The sequence below is a fragment of the Zophobas morio genome, unplaced genomic scaffold (genome assembly GCF_036711695.1).
Source record: "Zophobas morio isolate AGI-343-1 ecotype UQ-CSIRO unplaced genomic scaffold, CSIRO_AGI_Zmor_V1 ptg000002l, whole genome shotgun sequence".
In the NCBI taxonomy this organism is placed as follows: Eukaryota; Metazoa; Arthropoda; class Insecta; order Coleoptera; family Tenebrionidae; genus Zophobas; species Zophobas morio.
Genome location: NW_026972107.1, coordinates 5,467,000 through 5,487,410, shown reverse-complemented (window position 1 = coordinate 5,487,410; position 20,411 = coordinate 5,467,000).

The window sequence follows — 20,411 nt, the reverse complement described above, 5'->3', positions numbered from 1 at the left end:
TTTTGTTCTTGAAAAGGTTTAAAAATGTTTCGGGGATCCCTTGCATTGTTTTTGAAGAAGTTTGAAAGAATCTCGAGAATCCCGGGTCTTGTTTTTGAAGCAATTTGAAAGAATCTTGAAGATTATTTGTGTTTTGTTCTTGCAGTATACTGAAAGAATCTCGAGAACGCTTTTTCTTGTGGTTTTGAAATAGTTTAAAACGATCTTGGAGACTCCTTGTGCTTGGTTTTTGAAACAATTTGGAAGAATCTTGGCGATCCCGCGTGTCTAGTTTTTGAAGTAGTTGAAAAGAATCTTGGGATCCCTTGTGATGTTTTTGAAGTAATTTGAAAGAATCTCGTGGATACCTTGTCTTGTTTTTGAAGTGAATTGAAAAAAACTCGAAATTTTGTTATCAGGGGTGAACTAAACCAGCGAAAGGAAAATGACCTCTTGTGTTTTGTTTTCGAAGTAATTTGAAGAATCTTGGACCCTTGGAATCAGGGGTGAATGGAAGCTTCTAACCAGTGGACAGAAACATTTATACCTGCCCTTGAAAAATTTAAATTTTACTTTAATATACAAAAACACTTCAAAATATAAAAATATATCAAGTTTGAATGTGTTGCAGCTAGACGTGCTTCTACAATATTTCCGATTTCCTCTGATCTACCGCCGCTGATGTTGGTTATCTGTACGTGCTTATTAGTTGAATTCCTTTGAAAAATAAACATAAACAGTCGAAGTTAAGAATATCCTAAAAATAGATTTTCCGTGTCAGTTATATGCTGGAATTTGCGCCCCAGGTTCGTTCCCATTTTAAAGCTTACTTAACAACATAGATAACACTGAACCCGGAAACAGTGACACTTCAGCAAACAAATTCGTCCAAACCCCTTTGAGAAAAATTGCGTTAAAACATTTTTGACGCTGAAAACAATAAAAACCTAATAGAACAATCTAGTTACTTTTATGCAGCTCGACCACCTAGTATGCAAATGATTGCAAAGCTTCTGCACAGAGCGACTAACCCGATTTAGCTAAGCCCAAACTCGGCGCTATAATACAAAAAAGCGACAAAAAATTGTGCGAATCTCTCATTTCAGGGATTGTGTACAATATTAATCAAATGTCTTGAATCGCGGTGAATTATTAATTACCTTAGCCATAAGCAGATGGAAATGAAAAATTAAAGTAGATTCAGAGTTCGCCACAGTACTGTTTCGGATAAAAGCGCGAGTGGTGGTAACGTAATAGCACTTTGTCTGTGATTACATTATTTATGAGCTGCCAATAGCTCTATTCACATATGCGGGGCGGATGCGACCGTTAGCACCTGGTCCGATCGTACTTCCGCTTTCATGTATTCGCAACGCGAATCGGAAGCTCTCTTTACAAAAAGAACACGCCGAAGCGGGGTGAATTAGCCTTCTAACGCTCTGAAAATGATGGTTAATAAACGGTGGAAAGGAGAGTGGAATTATGGAAATTTTTATTTTCGGGGTGGGGGTGCGGGTGCGTCATAAAGTGAAATAATTACACACAGCTACTTTTTTGTGTAAAGTGGTAGTAAAACGTATACTTTGAAGGTCACAGTTTCAACTTGAACTTGTTTCGGGGTATTACACTATCGTAATCTCGTTCCAAATCCAACCCATCCTCGCCACATTTTCGCCACCACTCCTCCCGAGAAAATATGAATAGTTAAGTCCCTTTCGAAATTCCCAGCCGCTGTCAGACAAGTTCCGCCGCGCCGTCATGTTTATCGATAAATACTTTATCGTTTCCCGAATCGCCGAAAAAACGCGGTCAAATTAAAACGCGCTTGACATGCGGGCTATTTTCTAAACATGCACTATTTCGGTAATCGGTGATGCGAACACAAATTACCCATGAGATAACAATTGGAACATTCGGTTAATAAAAATGCGCGTTGCTGCTAATGCAGGGAAGCGAATGTCACGTCCACATTCACCTGTCATTTTGATGTTCAAATAGAATGCCAGCAGAATAATTGAATCGTCGGACACGACAGCCACCAGAGATCGAACCAGATTCGATTTAAACCATGTGGTCATCGACATTCAAATTGTAGGAGGTCCTTTGGGAGCGACTCACCTCAGGCCACCGGCACGGTCGATTAGTGACGCGAATTGGCATGCTCGGGCTGTGCCAATTTATAATGTTGGCCAATTCCGACTTTTACGTTGCGAATAATTAAGTTGGGGCGAGAGAAGGAGAGGCGGAGGATTTGAGAGGAACGCCGAAAAATGGGTTTTCGGCTTCGTGAATAGTGGATGAAATAAGATTTTTTTGGGCACTGCAATTAGGTTGCTATAACGGGGAACATTTTCATTTACAGCTACACACGAATGGTAAAGGCAGGTTATTTATTTACGGGAGTAAGATTGGAAGTGGGTAAACACAAAAGGACACGTTGCTGTGGTAGTGACATGAGTTTTTGCTATAATTCTGGCTAGAACATATATATTAATTCAGCTGAAAAAACTGGACACAAATTTTTTTGGAACATAAAACGTTTTATTCCACTTGGAACGCTTAATACTCAGAGGACACCCAGATTGCTTCAAATTACTTCAGAAACTAGACAGGTAGAATCCTCGAGATCCTTTCTAATTACTTCAAAAACAGGACAAGGGATCTTCGAAATTCTTTCAAACTACTTCAAAAACTAGACAAAAGAAGTCCCCCAGATTCCTTCAAACTATCTAAAAATAAAATAGGAGATCTCCAACATCCTTTCAAATTACTTCCAAAACACAAGACTCCTTGAGATTCTTCCTAATTAGGTCAAAAATCAGACAAGGGATCTCCGAAATTCTTTCGAACTACTACAAAAACAAACAAATGGCATGCCCAAGGTTCTGTCAAACTACTTTAAAAATAAAACACAAAAGGTCCCCCAGATTCTTTCAAATTACATGTTTCAAAAACAAGACAAAAGGACTCCCTGAGATTCGTTCAAACTACTTCAAAACCAAAACAAAAATGGTCCTCGAGATTCCTTTAAACTACTTCAAAAACCAGGCACAAGTGATTCCCTGGACTCTATTAAACTACTTCAAAAACCAGGCACAACGGGCCTGCGAGATTTTTTAAACTACTTCAAAACTTAAACAAAAAAAGTCCCCGAGATTCTTCCAAATTACTCCAAAAACCAGAGACAGAGGTCTCCGAAATTTTTTCAAATTATTTCAAAAACATAATACAAGAGGTCCCCAACATTCTTTCAAACTGCTTAAAAACTAGACACAATTCTTTTATACTACTTCAAAATCCGGATCCAAGAGTTTGGTTTAAACTAATTCAAAATTCAAAACCAAAAAAGAACTCGACATTCTTCTAAATTACTTCAAAAACAAAGCAAATGAAATCCCCGAGTTTCTATGAGCTACTTCAAAAGTAAAATATGGCATACTCAAGGTTCTGTCAGATTACTACAAAAACCAGGCACATGAGTCCTCCAAATTTTTGCTAATTACGTCAAAAACAAATCAAGGTATCTCCGAAATTCTTTCAAACTACTCAAGAACAAAAGAAAAAGAATCTCTAGGATTCTTTCAAAGTACTTCAAAAATAAAACACAAAAGGTCCTCGAGATTTTTCAAATTACATGTTTCAAAAACACGACCAAAGGGCTCCCCGAGATTCGTTCTAACTATGTACTTCAAAACCAAAATAAAATGATCCTCGAGATTCCGTTAAACTACTTCAAAACCCAAATATAAAAAGTTCCCAAAATTCTTTCAAACTACTTCAAAAACCAGGCACAAGCGATTCCCTAGATTCCATCAAATTACTTTAAAAACCAGGCACAACGGGCCTGCGAGATTTTTTAAACTACTTCAAAACCTAAACAAAACCTGTCCTCGAGATTTTCTAAATTACTTCGAAACCAAAACAAAAATGGTCCTGGAGATCCCTTTAAACTACTTCAAAAACCAGGCACAAGTGATTCTCTAGACTCTATCAAACTATTTTAAAAAGCATACACAACGTGACTTCGAGGTTTTTTAAACTACTTCAAAACTTAAACAAAAAAAGTCCCCGAGATTCTTCCAAATTACTTCAAAAACCAGACACAGAAATCTCCAAAATTCTTTTAAACTATTTCAAAATCAAAATACAAGAGATCACCAAGATTCTTTCAAACTGCTTACAAACTAGACACAATTCTTTTAAACTACTTCAAAATCAGGATCCAAGAGATTGGTTTAAACTAATTCAAAATTCAAAACCAAAAAAAGACCTGACATTCTTCGAAATCTGTCCACAAGCGAACCACAAGATTAGTTCAAACTTATTCAAAATTCAAAACCAAAAAAGAACTCGACATTCTTCTAAATTACTTCAAAAACAAAGCAAACGGAAACCCCGAAATTCTATAACCTACTTCAAAAATAAAATATGGCATCCTCAAGGTTCTTTCAGATTACTTCAGAAACCAGGCACATGAGTCCTCTAAATTTTTGCTAATTACGTCAAAAACAAAACAAGGTATCTCCGAAATTCTTTCAAACTACTCCAAAAACAAAAGAAAAAGAGTGTCGAGGATTGTTTCAAAGTACTTCAAAAATAAAACACAAAAAGTCCTCGAGATTTTTTCAAATTACATGTTTCAAAAGCACGACCATAGGGCTCGCCGAGATTCTTTCAAACTACTTCAAAAACTAGACTCCAAATGTCCCCGAGATTCGTTCAAACTATCTACTTCAAAACCAAAAAAAAAATGATCCTCGAGATTTCTTAAAACCAGACATAAAAAGTTTCCAAAATTCTTTCAAACTACTTCAAAAACCGGGCACAAGCGATTCCCTAGATTCCATCAAACTACTTGAAAAACCAGGCACAACGGGCCTGCGAGATTTTTAAACTACTTCAAAACCTAAACAAAATCTGTTCTCGAGATTTTCTAAATTACTTCAAAACCAAAACAAAAATGGTCCTCGAGATCCCTGTAAACTACTTCAAAAACCAGGCACAAGTGATTCTCTAGACTATCAAAGTACTGTAAAAAGCATACACAACGTGACTTGAGGTTTTCTAAACTGCTTCAAAACTTAAACAAAAAAAGTCCCCGAGATTCTTCCAAATTACTTCAAAAACCAGACCCAGAAGTCTCCGAAATTCTTTCAAACTATTTCAAAAACATAATACAAAAGGTCCCCAAGATTCTTTCAAACTGCTTAAAAACTAGACACATTTCTTTTAAACTACTTCAAAATCCGGATCCAAGAGACTGGTTTAAACTAATTCAAAATTCAAAACCAAAAAAAGACCTGAGATTCTTCAAAATCTGTCCACAAGCGAACCACAAGATTAGTTCAAACTGATTCAAAATTCAAAACCAAAAAAGAACTCGACATTCTTCTAAATTACTTCAAAAACAAAACAAAAGAAATCCTCGAAAGTCTATGAGCTACTTCAAAAATAAAATATGGGATCCTCAAGGTTCTTTCAGATTATTTCAAAAACCAGGCACACGAGTCCTCCAATTTTTGCTAATTACGTCAAAAACAAATCAAGGCATCTCCGAAATTCTTTCAAACTACTCCAAAAACAAAAGAAAAAGAATCTCTAGGATTCTTTTAAAGTACTTTAGAAATAAAACACACCAGGTCCTCGAGATTTTTTCCAATTACATGTTTCAAAAACACGACCAAAGGGCTCCTCGAGATTTTTTCAAACTACTTTTAAAACTAGACTCCAGATGTCCCCGAGATTCGTTCAAACTATATACTTCAAAACCAAAAGAAAATGATCCTCGAGATTCCTTTTAACTACTTTAAAAACCAGGCACAACGGGCCTGCGAGATTTTTTAAACTACTTCAAAACCTAAACAAAAACTATCCTCGAGATTCTTATAAATTACTTTAAAAACCAAATACAAGGGGACACCAAGATTCTTTTAAACTACTTCAAAATCAAAACAAAAGGGTTTCTCAAGATTCTTTCAAACTACTTAAAAAAAAACTCAAGGGGTTCCCTGGATTATATCAAGCTACTTCAAAAACAAGACAAGGTATCTTCAAGATTCTTTCCAACTACTTCAAAAACCACGCACGAGTAGTTTTCAAGAAAAACAATTTATTTATAATAATTTTTCCAAATTACTTCAAAAACATGAAGGTAAGCGAAGAAAAATGTTGCTGCCTGGGTGGGAATCGAACCCCACGCCCCCCGCTTGTAGGTATCCTGACCACTAGACTACAAGGCCACTTATCTTTCTTTGGTTACTACCACTTATTATTGTGTCGCCACAAACAAAACACTAACGATCTCCAAGACACTTTCAAATCTTTTCAAAAACAAGATAAGAAATTCCCGAGATTCTTTTACAGTAGTTAGAAAACCAAATACAGGGGATCCCCGAGATACTTAAAAACCAGTCACAAAAGTTTCCCGAGATTCTTTCAAAGATTATCACCGACCGCCCCTGTTAGTGTTAGCATTCATTGTGGAGTAAATTTAGCGCATCGACAGCGAGCTCATTTGGTGACGTCATCAAAACTAAATTGTTCCTAGTCAACACAACGAGTTCGCAGGGAGCGCTCTGGGTTAGATACGCCGAAAATTGCTTTCATAAATGGAAGAAGTTGAATACTGTACAAAAATGACGCGTCCAACGGCCAATTTGTTCCATATAACACTAGAAAGTGCGAAAACGCACTCCAACTGTGTACATTTAGGTCCGTTACCCTTTCTGCCGCCGGCAATTTCCTCTCCACCGACCTTCCTACTTATATTTTGCCCAATACTCTCACTATTAAGAATTCTTCCATACAACTCAAACGCGGTGCGCGCCCGGATTAATAAAGCCGGCCACTGAAATGGTCATCCCGACACGACCATAATAACAAAAATATAAATTTCAAGGGACCGGAATTTCCAGAACCAATTATGCGGATTGCCGGGAAGTAATGATACTGCAGGATGTTGGCTTTGCGAAATAAGGCACGACCAAAATCGGGCTTGTAAAAGTGTTAAAGCCCAATAACGTCAGTTTAAACGGGCCGAGGGCCATCACCGAAATTCGTAACTCGAAAATGAGTGACCAAGGCACCTTTTTTGCACATTAAAAATTATTTCAATACAATCTGTGTTTGAACATGAAACTAATACATCCCCCCCTTGAAATCGATGACGTCATCTCGGCGTTGGGGTTGCGTCGGAGCCGCGCAAACTTCGGTCGAATAACTTGCAGATTTTTACTTCCGGCCCCTAATTCCTGACCTACGCATCTTCCCATTTATATTAAAGCGGTCTGGACTAAACACACGCACTTCCCGCACCCGCCGTAGGAAACGGTATGGCGTAAACCGAGCTGTTGGTACGACATTCTTCGGGTGGGAGTTGCCAACCGCACAGTAAATATCAATAAATTAAGCAACAATACGCTGGTGGTTGTGCAAGACGCATAGCTTGTGGCTACTCCCTGTCAGAAACGAGCTCGTTGTGCACGTCTCGACGCCCTCGTAAAACCGGGTGCGAAACGCCTAACGAGGACAAAGCTGCGCTTTCTTGCTCTGTCGACGAGTCCTCCACCTCCAACCCACTCGCCGCCGCCAACAATAATGAACACGACGAAATAGATAAACATGATGCAGCGGTGATAAAAGATGTAATGACGCCGTGCTCGTTACTGTAATGACGATGAGCTCAAGGAGGTTCTACAAATGAACTATCGAAGAATAGAACGAGATCATTAAGAAGTTTCGGGTTTGACGCCGCAAAAACGGATATTCTGCACACTCGCGAGGAAGTGCAAGGAAACTTTGCGCGTAATTAAAATTCGACGCAATACTGTTCACGTTTGTGTTGTAGTATGTCACTCGTGTGTAAAATGGAAGCATTGGCTTTAAGCGGAAACCCTGCACTGCCCCAAATATTAATTTTTCTCATAGTAATCGAGTCCATTGGGTAACTGGCTATTTTCATGTTTTCTCGATGTTTCATGACGCCTAGAGTACGAAAAAATAGGTCTCCCTTTTGCGTAATCCAGTTAAACTCGCAAGGATAACACCTAGTGCTAAGTTCGCTAAATTTATATGAAAGCTATAAGAGTAAAACAAATGCCATAAGAAATAGTAATAAAGGACAAATGACCCACCATTTAAAAGAAATTATTATGTAATAACATAATAAATAAACAACAAACTTATAAAATATGGATGGGAAGGAGAAAAAATGGAGGAGACCGAATATTAATTACAAGTTGAAACATTTTAAAGAGAATTAAATTGGATTCTATCGCGTTTTTTAGGCTTGCTTTGTATTCTTTTGGATTCTGTTGGATTCCCTGGAATTATATTCGGATTCTCGCACAACAACTGGAATTTCGGATTCTGCTCGATTTTTTCGTAATATCTCGAATATTTTCCAGTTCTATCAGATTACATAAGTGTGCTAGGATGTTTTCGAATTCTTCCGGATGCTCTTAAATTATCTCGGATTCTACTGAATCCTTTCGAATCCCATTGGATTGTTTTCATATTCTCATGTATTCTTCGATATTCTCCCGAATTCTTTCCGAGTTTTCCGGATTCTCGCTGATCCTCACGGATTCTGTGGAATTCTGGTATTCTTTTCGAATTCTCTCATATCCTTTCTCTGAAATTCTCTCAAAATCATTTTGATTCTTTGGGATTTTTTCGAATTCTCTCGTATTCTGTCAAATTCTCCCGAATTATGTTGGGATTACCTGCGATTTTTTCGGATTACACCGAATTCTCGGTGATTCTCTCAGAATATTTTGCATTCTTTTTTGTTTTTTTACTTTCTTTAGGTTTCTCTCGGATTTTTTCGTATTATTTCATTTTTTTTTTGGTTCTATGAGACTCTCTAGAAATCTCTCAGTTTTGTTTTCGAATTTCTTCAGATTCTTTTAAATTTTCTAGGATTTTATCGAATTCTTTCGAATCCTGTCTGATTGTATTTGTGTATTCTTACGTATTTTTTGATATTCTTTCGGATTCTGTTAGAATCTCAAATTCTTTCGGATCCTCTCGGATCTTTCAAGTATTTGGTCGGAATCTCTGACATTGTTTAGGACTTTTTTCGTATCCTTTTGGATTTTGTCGGACTCTCTGGAACAATTTTCGAATTCTCTCAGAAACACTGGGATTCTTTCGGAATCTTTCGGATTCCCTCGGATTTTTTCGTAGTATCTCGAATATTTTCGGGTTCTATTAGATTTTCTAGGAATCTCTAGATTTTTCGAATTCTTCTGGATCTTCAAATTCATTTCGATTCTTTTCGGATTGTTTTGAATTTTCTAGAATTATTTTCGGATTCTCTCAGCTTCTTTGGGAGTTTTCCGCATTCTCGCGGATCTCCACGGATTCAGTGGAAGTCTTCCGGATTCTTTGGTATTTTCTCGGATTTTTTCCGAACCCTCTCGAATTGTTTCCAGACTCTCGAATTCTTCGTATTCTCTAGAATGTTTTCCGAATTCTCTCATATTTTTTCGCATTCCCTGGAAATCTCTGGAATTCACTTTGATTCTCTTTGAGTTTTTAGTTTTCTCTCGCATTTTTTCGGATTTTCTTAGATCCTCTAAGAATTTTGTTGGATTCTCTCGTATTGTTTAAGATCTTTTTTCGTATTGTTTTGGATTCGATTGGATTCTCTCGAATTATTTTTTAATTCTCTCAGAAACACTGAAATTTTTTCGGTTTCATTTTAATTCTCTCGGATTTTTTTGTATTATCTCCAATATTTTCCGGTTATATTAGACTTTCTAGGAGTCTCTAGATTTTTTCGAATTCTTCCGGATTTTCTTATATTTTCTCGGATTTTATTAAATTCTTTCGTATCCTATTGAATTCTCGGATTTTTTCAGGAATCTCTCGAATAGTGTCCAGACTCAAATTTTTTTTGAATTCTCTCCGAATTCTCTCATATTCATTTGTATTCTCTGGGATTCTCTCGAAATCACTTTGATTCTATTGGATTTTTTAGTTTTCTGTCGCATTCTTTCGGATTCTTTTAGATCTTCTAAGATTTTTTTTGGATTATCTCGCATTCTTTAGGATCTTTTTTCGTATTGTTTAGAATTGTCTTAGAAACACTGGATTCTTCCGAATTTTCTTATATTTTCTCCGATTCTATTAAATTCTTTCGAATTTTCTCGGAGTCTCAGATTTATTTGGGTTCTTTTCGGATTGTTTTGAATTTTCTAGAATTATTTTCGGATTCTCTCAGATTCTTTCACAGTTTTCCGGATTCTTTCAAATTGTTTCCAGACTCTCGAATTTTTTCGTGTTCTCCAGAATTTTTTCCGAATTCTCTCATATTCTTTCGCATTCTCTGGGATTCTCTGGAAATCACTTTGATTCTCTTAGATTTTTTAGTTTTCTCTTGCATTCTGTCGGATTTTCTTAGAGCTTCTAAAAACTTTGTTGGATTCTCTCGAACTATTTCCGAATTCTCTCAGAAACACTGGGATTTATTCGGATTCTTTCTGATTCTTTCGGGTTTTTTCGTAAAATCTCGAATGTTTTCCGGTTCTACTAGATTTTCTAGGAGTCTTCAGATTTTTTCGAATTCTTCCCGATTTTCTTATTTTTACTGGGATTCTATTAAATTATCTATTCTTTCGAATTTTCTCCGAGTCCTAGATTTATTTCGGTTCTTTTAGGATTGTTTCGGATTTTCTAGAATTATTCTCGGATTCCTTCGGTGTTTTCCGGATTCTCGCGATCCCCACGGATTATGTGGAATTCTCCCAAATTCTTTCTCTGGGATTCTCTTAAAATCACTTTGGTTCTTTTGAATTTCTTCTTCTTCGCATTCTGTCGAATTCTTCCGAATTATGTTCGGATTAACTCGGATTTTTTCGGATTACTCCAGATTTTCGGGGATTCTCTCAAAATAATATGGATTCCCTTCTATTCTTTTGAATTCTTTAGGTTTCTCTCAGCTTCTCTCGACTTCTCTTGGGATTGTTTCGAATTTTCTCGTAATATCTCGAATTTTTTTTGGTTCTATCAGACTCTCTAGGAATCTCTCAGTTTTTTTCGAATACTTCCGGATTCTCTTAAATTCTTTCGAATCCTATTGAATTGTTTTCGTATTCTCATGTATTCTTCTATATTCTTTCGAATTTTCTCGGAGTCTTAGATTCATTTGGGTTCTTTTCGAACTGTTTCGGATTTTCTAGAATTATTCTCCAATTCTCTCGGATTTCTTCGGAGTTTTCCGGACTTTCGGGATCCGCACGGATTCTGTGGAATTGTGTTGGATTCTTTTTGTATCATCTCGGAATTTTTTCTCTCAAATTCTTTCTATGGGATTCCCTCGAAATCACTTTGATTCTTTCAGATTTTTTTGTATTCTCTCGTACTCTGTCGAATTGTTCAGAATTATGTGCGGATTATCTCGGATTTTCTCGAATAACTCCGGTTTCGCGGTGATTCTCTCAGAATATTTTGGATTGTCTTCTATTCTTTTGAATTCTTTATTTTTCTTCCAGATTTTCTCGAATTCTCTTGGGATTCTCGCGGATTTTTCGTATTATTTCGAATTTTTTCTGGTGCTATTAGGCTTTCTAGGAGTCTCTAATTTTTCCGAATTCTTTTGGATATTCTTATATTTTCTGGGATTCTGTTAAGTTCTTTCGAATTCTATTGGATTGTTTTTGTATTCTCATGTATTCTTCGATATTCTTTCGAATTTTTGGCCGATTTTTCGGGAAGTCTCTCAGAATATTTTGGATTCTCTTCTATTCTTTCAAATTCCTTAGGTTTCTCTCAGATTCTCTCGAATTCTCATGGAATTTTCTCGGATTTTTTCGTTTTATCACGAATATTTTCAGGTTCTATTAGATTTTCTAGGAGTCTCTGGATATTTTCGAATTCTTCCCGATTTTCTTATATTTTTTCGGATTCTGTTAAATTCTTTCGAATCCTATTGGATTGTTTTTGTATTCTCATGTATTCTTCGATATTCTTTCGAATTTTCGCCGAGTCTCAGGTCCAATTCGATTCTTTTCGGATTTTCTAGAATTATTCTCGAATTCTCTCGGACTCTTCGAAGTTTTCCGGATTTTCGCGATCCCACGGATTCTTTCCAGATTCTCTCAAATTCGTTCTCTGGGATTCCCTAGAAATCACTTTGATTCTTTCGGATTTTCTCGTATTCTATCGTTTTCTGTCCAATCCTCCCGAATTATGTGCGGATTACCTCCGATTTTTTCGGATAACCCCGGATTCTCGTGGATTCTCTCAGATTATTTTGGATTCTCTTCTATTCTTTCGAATTCTTTAGGTTTTTCTCAGACTTTCTAGAATCCTCTTAGAGTTTTCTCGGATTTATTTGTATTATCTCGAATTTTTTCTGGTTCTATTAAATTTTCTAGGAATCACTAGATTTTCTCCGTATTTTCTTAGTTTCTCGGATTTTATTAAATTTTTTCGAATCCTATTGGATTGTGTTCGAATTTTCATGTATTATTCCATATTCTTTCGAATTTTCTCGGAGTCTCAGATTCATTTTGATTATTATCGGATTGTCTCGGATTTTTTCGAATTCTCTCGGATTCTTCGGAGTTCTCCTGATTTTCGCGATCCCCAGGGATTCTGTGTAATTCTTTTGGATTCTATTGTATCTTTTCCGACTTTTTCTGGATTCTCTCAAATCCTTTCTCTGGGATTCCCTCGAAATCACTTTGATTCTTTCGGATTTTCTCGTATTCTCTCGTATTCTATCGAATTCTCCCGAATTATGTGCGGATTATCTCGGATTTTTTCGCCTAACTCCGGATTCTCAGGGATTCTCTCAAAAAAGATGTTGGATTTTCTTCTATTCTTTCGAATTCTTTAGATTTCTCTCAGATTCTCTCAAATTTTTTTGGGATTCTCTCGGATTTTTTCGTATTATCTCGAATTGTGTCTGGTTTTATCAGACTCTCTAGGAATCTCTCAGTTTTTTAGCGTTTTTCCGGATTCTCTTAAATTCTTTCGGATTTTATGAATTTTTTCAAATTCTATCTGATTGTTTTTGTATTCTCACGTACTCTTTTCCGTTCTTTCGGATTCTCTCGGAGTCTTAGATACATTTTGATTATTATTATTGGATTATTTCGGATTTTCTAGAATTATTTTCGGATTCTCATGGATTCTTTTGAACTTCCTCGGATTATCTGGAATTCCCCCGAAGTTTTATTAGTCCGATAATCTTCGAAACGCTAATCAAAATTTGTCTGCTTGTTATAGTTATTTATATTTAATAAAATAACGTACTTCTCTATTTGTGGTTTATGAATCCGTGTTGGGTTTTTACCTTTGGCATCCATATTTTTTGAAAAAAAAATCAAAATTGTGTAACAACGTTTTGAAATCTTGCCAACGTTCTACGGCTTCAGAGTTTAATTGCAAAAGAGTTTTATACAATTTTGATTTTTTTCAAAAAATCTGGATGTTTTGGGTGAAAACTCAATACGGATTCATAACCACAAATATAGGAGTACATTATGTTATAATTATATATTAAAAAAAAAATCTGAAAAGCTTACGCTCAAAAAGTAAAAAGCTCAGTGACGTGCATTGGAACAATTTTTGGGGATTACAGTACCAATTAATATAATGTTCGCCCCAATGTAATTTCCAATCAAAACATGTCCCATAATCGCGCATTGCATTAACTCGATCACCGCAATTTACAAACCTCTTTGAAAATTCATTCAATATCCATAAATATATATTAAAACGTAATATTCCGTCGATCGTAATTAATATACGCCCGATGCACCGCATCCCGCCCACCTCTCCCGTAAGTCTCCCGAAGACAGCCCCTTTTTCCGGGCACTTGGACCTCCTCTCGGCACGCGTGGTCCTGACAGATAACGCTATCTCTCCCCGAGCCCGAGGCCATTAGGGCCCCCGACAATGACGCGCGTCGTTAGGAGCCCCCCATGAACAGGTGTCGCTGTCACAAACCCGCCGGTCGAGACATTAATGAAGCTCCGGGTTACGGACGCGCCGCTCTCCGGAACCGACGCCGCGGATAAATCCCGCATTCCGGATTGATGATTCAATCGAGTATTGCCGACCTCAAACATCGACATTGTTTATGGACGCGTCACTTGGACGTCGCGGCGGTCCGTGAAGTGGACGTCGATTATGGTGACCATCGAGGTTATACGCTGTTCAAATTTATGTGGCGTTATGGACTGATTTATGGCTGCACTAACCGATATGCGACGTGCCAGTGGCGGCGGAGTTTGGGGAGCGGGGGCGATGCTGGAAGATCGATTTTTGATGATGTTCCCGGAATTGAAAGAAACTGGTAAAACGAAGAACTGAAATGTCAAGAAATCGTATCAAAAAATCGTAGAATCGAAAAATGGAAAAATCGAATTGAATAACTTATAAATAAATAATAAACAATTTTTTATACAAGAAAATCTTCTATGTTATAATACGCCCCTTTGACTAGATACATTCTTTGATTTTTGTTTTTAAATTTGGCATATTTAGGTCTGTAATAGTCATTAGCGGTTTATTAAATAATTTTACACAAAAATAATTCACACTATTTTGATTTTTTTTATTCTAACATTATTCCAACATAGAGCACTATTGTTCCCAGTCTTGATCAGGTATTTCATTGTGTGGTGTATGGTCTACAGTGTGAGATTTAATATAAATGAGGCAAAAGTGAGCAATTGGAACGTCGAAAATCTGGAAAATCGAAAAGCCAAAAGGTCGACAAATCGAAACATGGAAAAATTGAAAAACTGAAACATCGAGAAAGGAAACATCGAAAAATCCAAGTAGCCCCAAACTAAAAATTCGAAAAGTTAAAAACTGAAAAAATTTAAAAATTTTAAACAAAAAAAAAACAAACTGAAAACTCGAAAAATCAAAAATTTTAAAAACTGGGATGTTGAAAAACCGAAAAACTGAAAACCAAGGAGTCGGAAATCGAAATATCGAAAAGTCGAAAAATCAAAGAATTGAAAAATTAAAAAATCTAAAATTTAAAACTCGAAAAGCTAAAAAATCGAAAAAGTGAAAAACCAACAAATCGAAATATCGAAAAATCGAATATGTAGTCGAAAAACCAAAAAACTGAAGAATCGAAATATTGAAAAATCTCAAAACTGAAAAACCGAAGAACTAAAAATCGAAAAATTAGAAAGTCGAATACTTAAATAAAAAGTTTTAAAATTCAATCATTAAAAATTAGAAGAATTCTAAGACCGTGAAAAGTGAAAAAATTTTTAAATTATTATTATTACATACTTGAAATGAAAACTAAAAAAATTTAAAATCAAAAATTGAAGAAACGAAAAATTGAAAAATCGGGAAATTGAAAAACCCAAAATCGAAAAATCGTAAAATTGAAAACCAAAGAATGTAAAATTCCAAAAATTGAAAAACTGAAACATTGAGAAAGGAAACATCAAAAGATCGAGAAATCCAAGTGGCCCAAAACCGAAAAATCGAAAAGTAAAAACTGAAAAAATTAAAAAATATTACATTAAAAAAAATTGATAAAATGAAAAATCGAAAAATCAAAATTTTAAAAATCGGGAAGTTGAAATTCGAAAAACTACAAACCAAGGAGTCGGAAATTGAAATATCAAAAATCAAACAATAAAAAATTGAAAAGTTCAAGAATCTAAAATTTAAAACTCGAAAAGCTGAAAAATCGAAAAGTAAAAAATCAAGAAATCGAAATATTGAAAAACCCAAAAATTATATATCGAAAAATTGAAAAACTAAAAATCGAATAAATGAAGAAGTTTTAAAATCCAATAATTGAAAAATGGAAGAACTGTAAAACCGCGAAAGTGAACAATTTAAAAAATTATTATTATTATTATTATTACATATCTAAAATAAAACCAAAAAAAATTCAAATCAAAAATTGCAAAATGGAGAAATTGAAAAACTAAAAATCTAAAAGCGAAACACTGAAAACAGAAAAATAGAAAATTCCAAAAATTGCAAATTTTCACAATGAAAAAAGAAAAATTATAAATTCAGGACGTTAAAAACAGAAATTGCACTTTGAAGAAATGAAAAAGTGAAAAAATTAAAAATTGAAAAATCCAAAATCTAAAACTCGAAAAGCTGAAAAATGGAAAAGTTAAAAATCAAAAAAAATCTAACAGTTGAAAAATCAAAAAATTGAAGAACTTTTCGTCTTTTTTCGATCTTTTTATCCTTTTCGTTCTTTTCGCATTTTTCATCCTTTTTCGTCCTTATTGTCCTTTTCGTCCTTTTTCATCCTTCTCGTGATTTTCCGTCCCTCTTTTTCCTTTTCTTCCTTATTATCCTTTTTCGTCCTTTTTAGTCCTTTTTATCCTTTTTAGTCCTTTTCATCCTTTTTAGTCCCTTTTCTTCCTTTTCGTCCTTTTTCGTTCTTTCACGTAGTTTTCGTCCTTTTCGTCCTTACTCGTCCTTTTTCGTCCATTTTCGTTCTTTTCGTCTTGTTTCTTTCTTTTCGTTCTTTTTCGTCCTGTTTCGTCCTTTTGCGTCCTTTTCGTCCTTTTCGTCCTCTTTGAGCTTTTTCGTCTTTTTTCGTCCTTTTCGTCTTTTTTCGTCCTTTTCGTCTTTTTTCGTCCTTTTCGTCCTTTTCGACCTTTTCGTCCTTTTTCGTCCTTTTCGGCGTTTCGTCCTTATTAACCTTTTTCGTCCTTTTCGTCCTTTTCGACCTTTTCGTCCTTTTTCGTCCTTTTTGGTCCTTTTCGGCGTTTTCGTCCTTATTATCCTTTTTCGTCCTTTTTCGTCCTTTTCGTCCTTTTTCGTCTTGTTTCTTCCTTTTCGTCCTTTTCGTCCTCTTTGAGCTTTTTCGTCTTTTTTCGTCCTTTTCGTCCTTTTCGTCCTTTTTCGTCCTTTTGCGTCCTTTTCGTCGTGTTTATCCTTTTTTTGTCGTTTTTCTTCCTCTTTCGTCCTTTTCGTCCTTTTTCGTTATTATTTTCCTTTTTCGTTCTTTTTCGTCCTTCTTCATCCTATTTCGTCCTTATCATCCTTTTTCGTCCTTTTTCTTTCTTTTCATCCTTTTTCGTCTTGTTTCTTCCTTTTCGTCCTTTTCGTCCTCTTTGAGCCTTTTCGTCCTTGTCGTCTTTTTCGTCCTTTTCGTCTTTCTCGTCCTTTTTCATCCTTTTCGGCGTTTCTATCCCTTTTTGTCCTTTTTCGTCCTTTTTCGTCCTTTCTAGTCCTTTTCGTCCTTTTTCGTCCGTTTTCGTCCTTATTATCCTTTTTCGTCCTTTTTCGTCCTTTTCGTCCTTTTTCGTCTTTTTGCTTCGTTTTCGTCTTGTTCGTCCTTTTTCGTCCTTTTCGTCCTTTTACGTCCTCATTATCCTTTTTCGTCTTTTTTCGTAAATTTCGTCCTTTTCGTTCTTACTCGTTCTTTTCGACCTTTTTCGTCCTTTTCGTCCTTTTACGTCCTTATTATCCTTTTTCGTTTTTTTTAGTCCTTTTCAGCCTCTTCAGTCCTTTTTCTTCCTTTTCGTCTTTTTTCGTCCTCATTAACCTTTTTCGTCCTTTTTCGTTCTCTTACGTAATTTTCGTCCTTTTCGTCCTTACTCGTCCTTTTCGTCCTTACTCGTCCTTTTCGTCCTATTTCGTACTTATTATCCTATTTCGTCCTTTTTCGTCCTTTTCGTCCTCTTCGTCCTTTTTCGTCTTTTTTGTCCTTTTCGTCCTTTTCGCCCTTTTTCGTACTTTTCATTCTTTTTCGTCCTGTTTCTTCTTTTTTCGTCCTCTTCGTCCTTTTCGTCCTATTTCGTCCTTTTCGTCCTTTTACATCCTTATTATCCTTTTTCGTCCTTATTATCCTTTTTCGTCCTTATTATCCTTTTTCGTCCTTATTATCCTTTTTCGTCCTTATTATCCTTTTTCGTCCTTATTATCCTTTGTCGTCCTTTTTCGTCCTTTTCGTCCTTTTTCGTCCTTTTCGTCCTTTTTCGTCCTTGTTCATCCTTTTCGTCATTTTCATCTTTTTCGTTCTTTTCGTACTTTTCGTCCTTTTCGTCCTTTTACATCCTTATTATCCTTTTTCGTCCGTATTATCCTTTTTCGTCCTTATTATCCTTTTTCGTCCTTATTATCCTTTGTCGTCCTTTTTCGTCCTTTTCGTCCTTTTTCGTCCTTGTTCATCCTTTTCGTCATTTTCATCTTTTTCGTTCTTTTCGTACTTTTCGTCCTTTTTCGTCCTTTTTCTCAATAAAATAAATAAAAAAGTTTTTTTTTTTTATTGCCCAACAGCTCATATGAACCTATTACAGAGCAATTGATACAAACTAAAGTATATTATCAATATAAAAAATAAAAAGAAAAGTAAATAAATAAGTACAAATAAATATACCGGATACCTGAATAATAAGTCTAAATTAAGAGTTACTTAGCAAGTAGAAAACAGATGAAAAATATAAGATAAAGTAAAAAAAAATAATAATAATAATAATAATAATAATAATAATTCTAAACATAAGTGATAATTAATAATTACTCTCTTGCGAAGATACTTAAAGCTAAATACTTAAGATCTTTTAGATTTATATTAAAAATGTCACAATCTCTCAGTTTGTTGTTAAAATTACTACACATAACATTAATCGGGCTTTTTACCAAAATATTTGTGCGAGCGGTGGATAGATGCCAAGGTAAAGAGTGTCTGTTATTTACACGTGGTACATGAAAGAAGATTTTGGCCAAAAGTTCACTGCAGTCAATTTTATAATTGACGATTTTAAAAAGAAACATTACAGCACTAACTTCTCTTCTAGCATGTAAAGACGGTATATTAAACTCTCTTTGAAGTATCAAATTGTCACATCCTCTTTTTTTAAATTCAATAATTGAAAATTGGAAGATTTCTAAAACCACCAAAGTGAACATTTGTAAAAATAATAACTATTATTGTTACATATATATAAATGCAAACTAAAAAAAAATTCAAATCAAAAATTGAAGAAACGGAAGACTAAAAAAACGAGAATTTGAAAATCCCAAAAACGAAAAATCGAAAAATTGAAAACCAAAATATGGAAAATTCCAAAAATTGAAAATTTTCACATTAAAAAAAAGGAAAATTATAAATTAAGAATCTTGAAAAACGGAAAAGTTGCGAATTGAAGAATCTAAAATTTAAAACTCGAAAAGATGTAAAATCGAAAAAATAAAAAATCAAGAAACCGAAATATCGAAAAATCAAAAAAATGAAGAATCGAAATATTGAAAAATCTCAAAACTGACATCGAAAAATTAAAGAACATAAGATCGAAAAATTAAAAAATTGAATAAATGAAAAAGTTTTAAAGTGCAATAATTGAAAAATTATTATTATACATTTAAAATAAAAACTAAAAAAAATTCAAATCAAAAACTGAAGAATCTGAAAACCAAAAAACCGAGAAATTAAAAAATCTAACATATAAAAACCGAAAAATTAAAAAAATTATGAAAATAAACTACCGAAGCGGAAAATTGCAAATCGAATAACTCAAAAAGTTAAACATAAAATCTCGAGAAATTGAAGAAAAAAAATAATTTTGGGTAAAAAATCTGCAGGAGTGTTATTTACGCCACAGGTTTTTACTTTATAAACGTTATCAAGAAACAAAATTCACACTTTATCATTTTTCAAAGAACCGAGATTTGTTGGGGTTCAGAACCGAAGGAAGTCCTGTCGGAATAACCTTCGACCAATTTAATTTAATTTCAATCCATACAAGATGCAGTTCATACACAATTACACCTATTCCCACAACATAAATGAAATGATCGTTGCAAAAGCGAGTGTCGAACGTGTTTAAAATGTAAAACAATCCTCCCTAAAACGATTACATTGTTCCGAAAATTGGCATTTATTGAAAATGTTTAAAATACCCCGTTTGTTTGTGCCGTTATTTCCGCCAGGTTATCAATTTATTTCGATCTATATGCAGTCCCGCATTTTTTCCGTCTGCACGCATTTAAAACCCGGACTCATCACACCTTTCCCTAGCCCTGCTCTATTCTTCCCCGCCGTAAGTTAATCACGGATCCGGAAAAAGTTGAGAGTATCGGGTGCATTTTGATTTATTTTATCTGGTTGTCATCTTGACGCTTCGGGCTCCATATTCTTATATATATGCTTATTCGCGATTCTCTTCCTCGCCGGGAAATGTCTCGGGACTAGAAAAAGCATCATAATACGTGCTTGTATCTTGCACGGAGCTAGATAAGCGAACGCCACTGGTTTTACATCAGTGTTGTTTTAAATTGGCTGCCATATTCTGATGCGGTTTGTAATGTTTCGGTTTAATCTGACATTATTTTTAACGCGGTAATAAATTCATCACGCTTTATGAGCTCATATTGGGGGAGAGAACACCGTATTGTCGAGCGAAACACAGGGACATCCTATCCCAACTTCATATCTGATTTGGAACTAATTGAATTGTGCGCAATTTTGA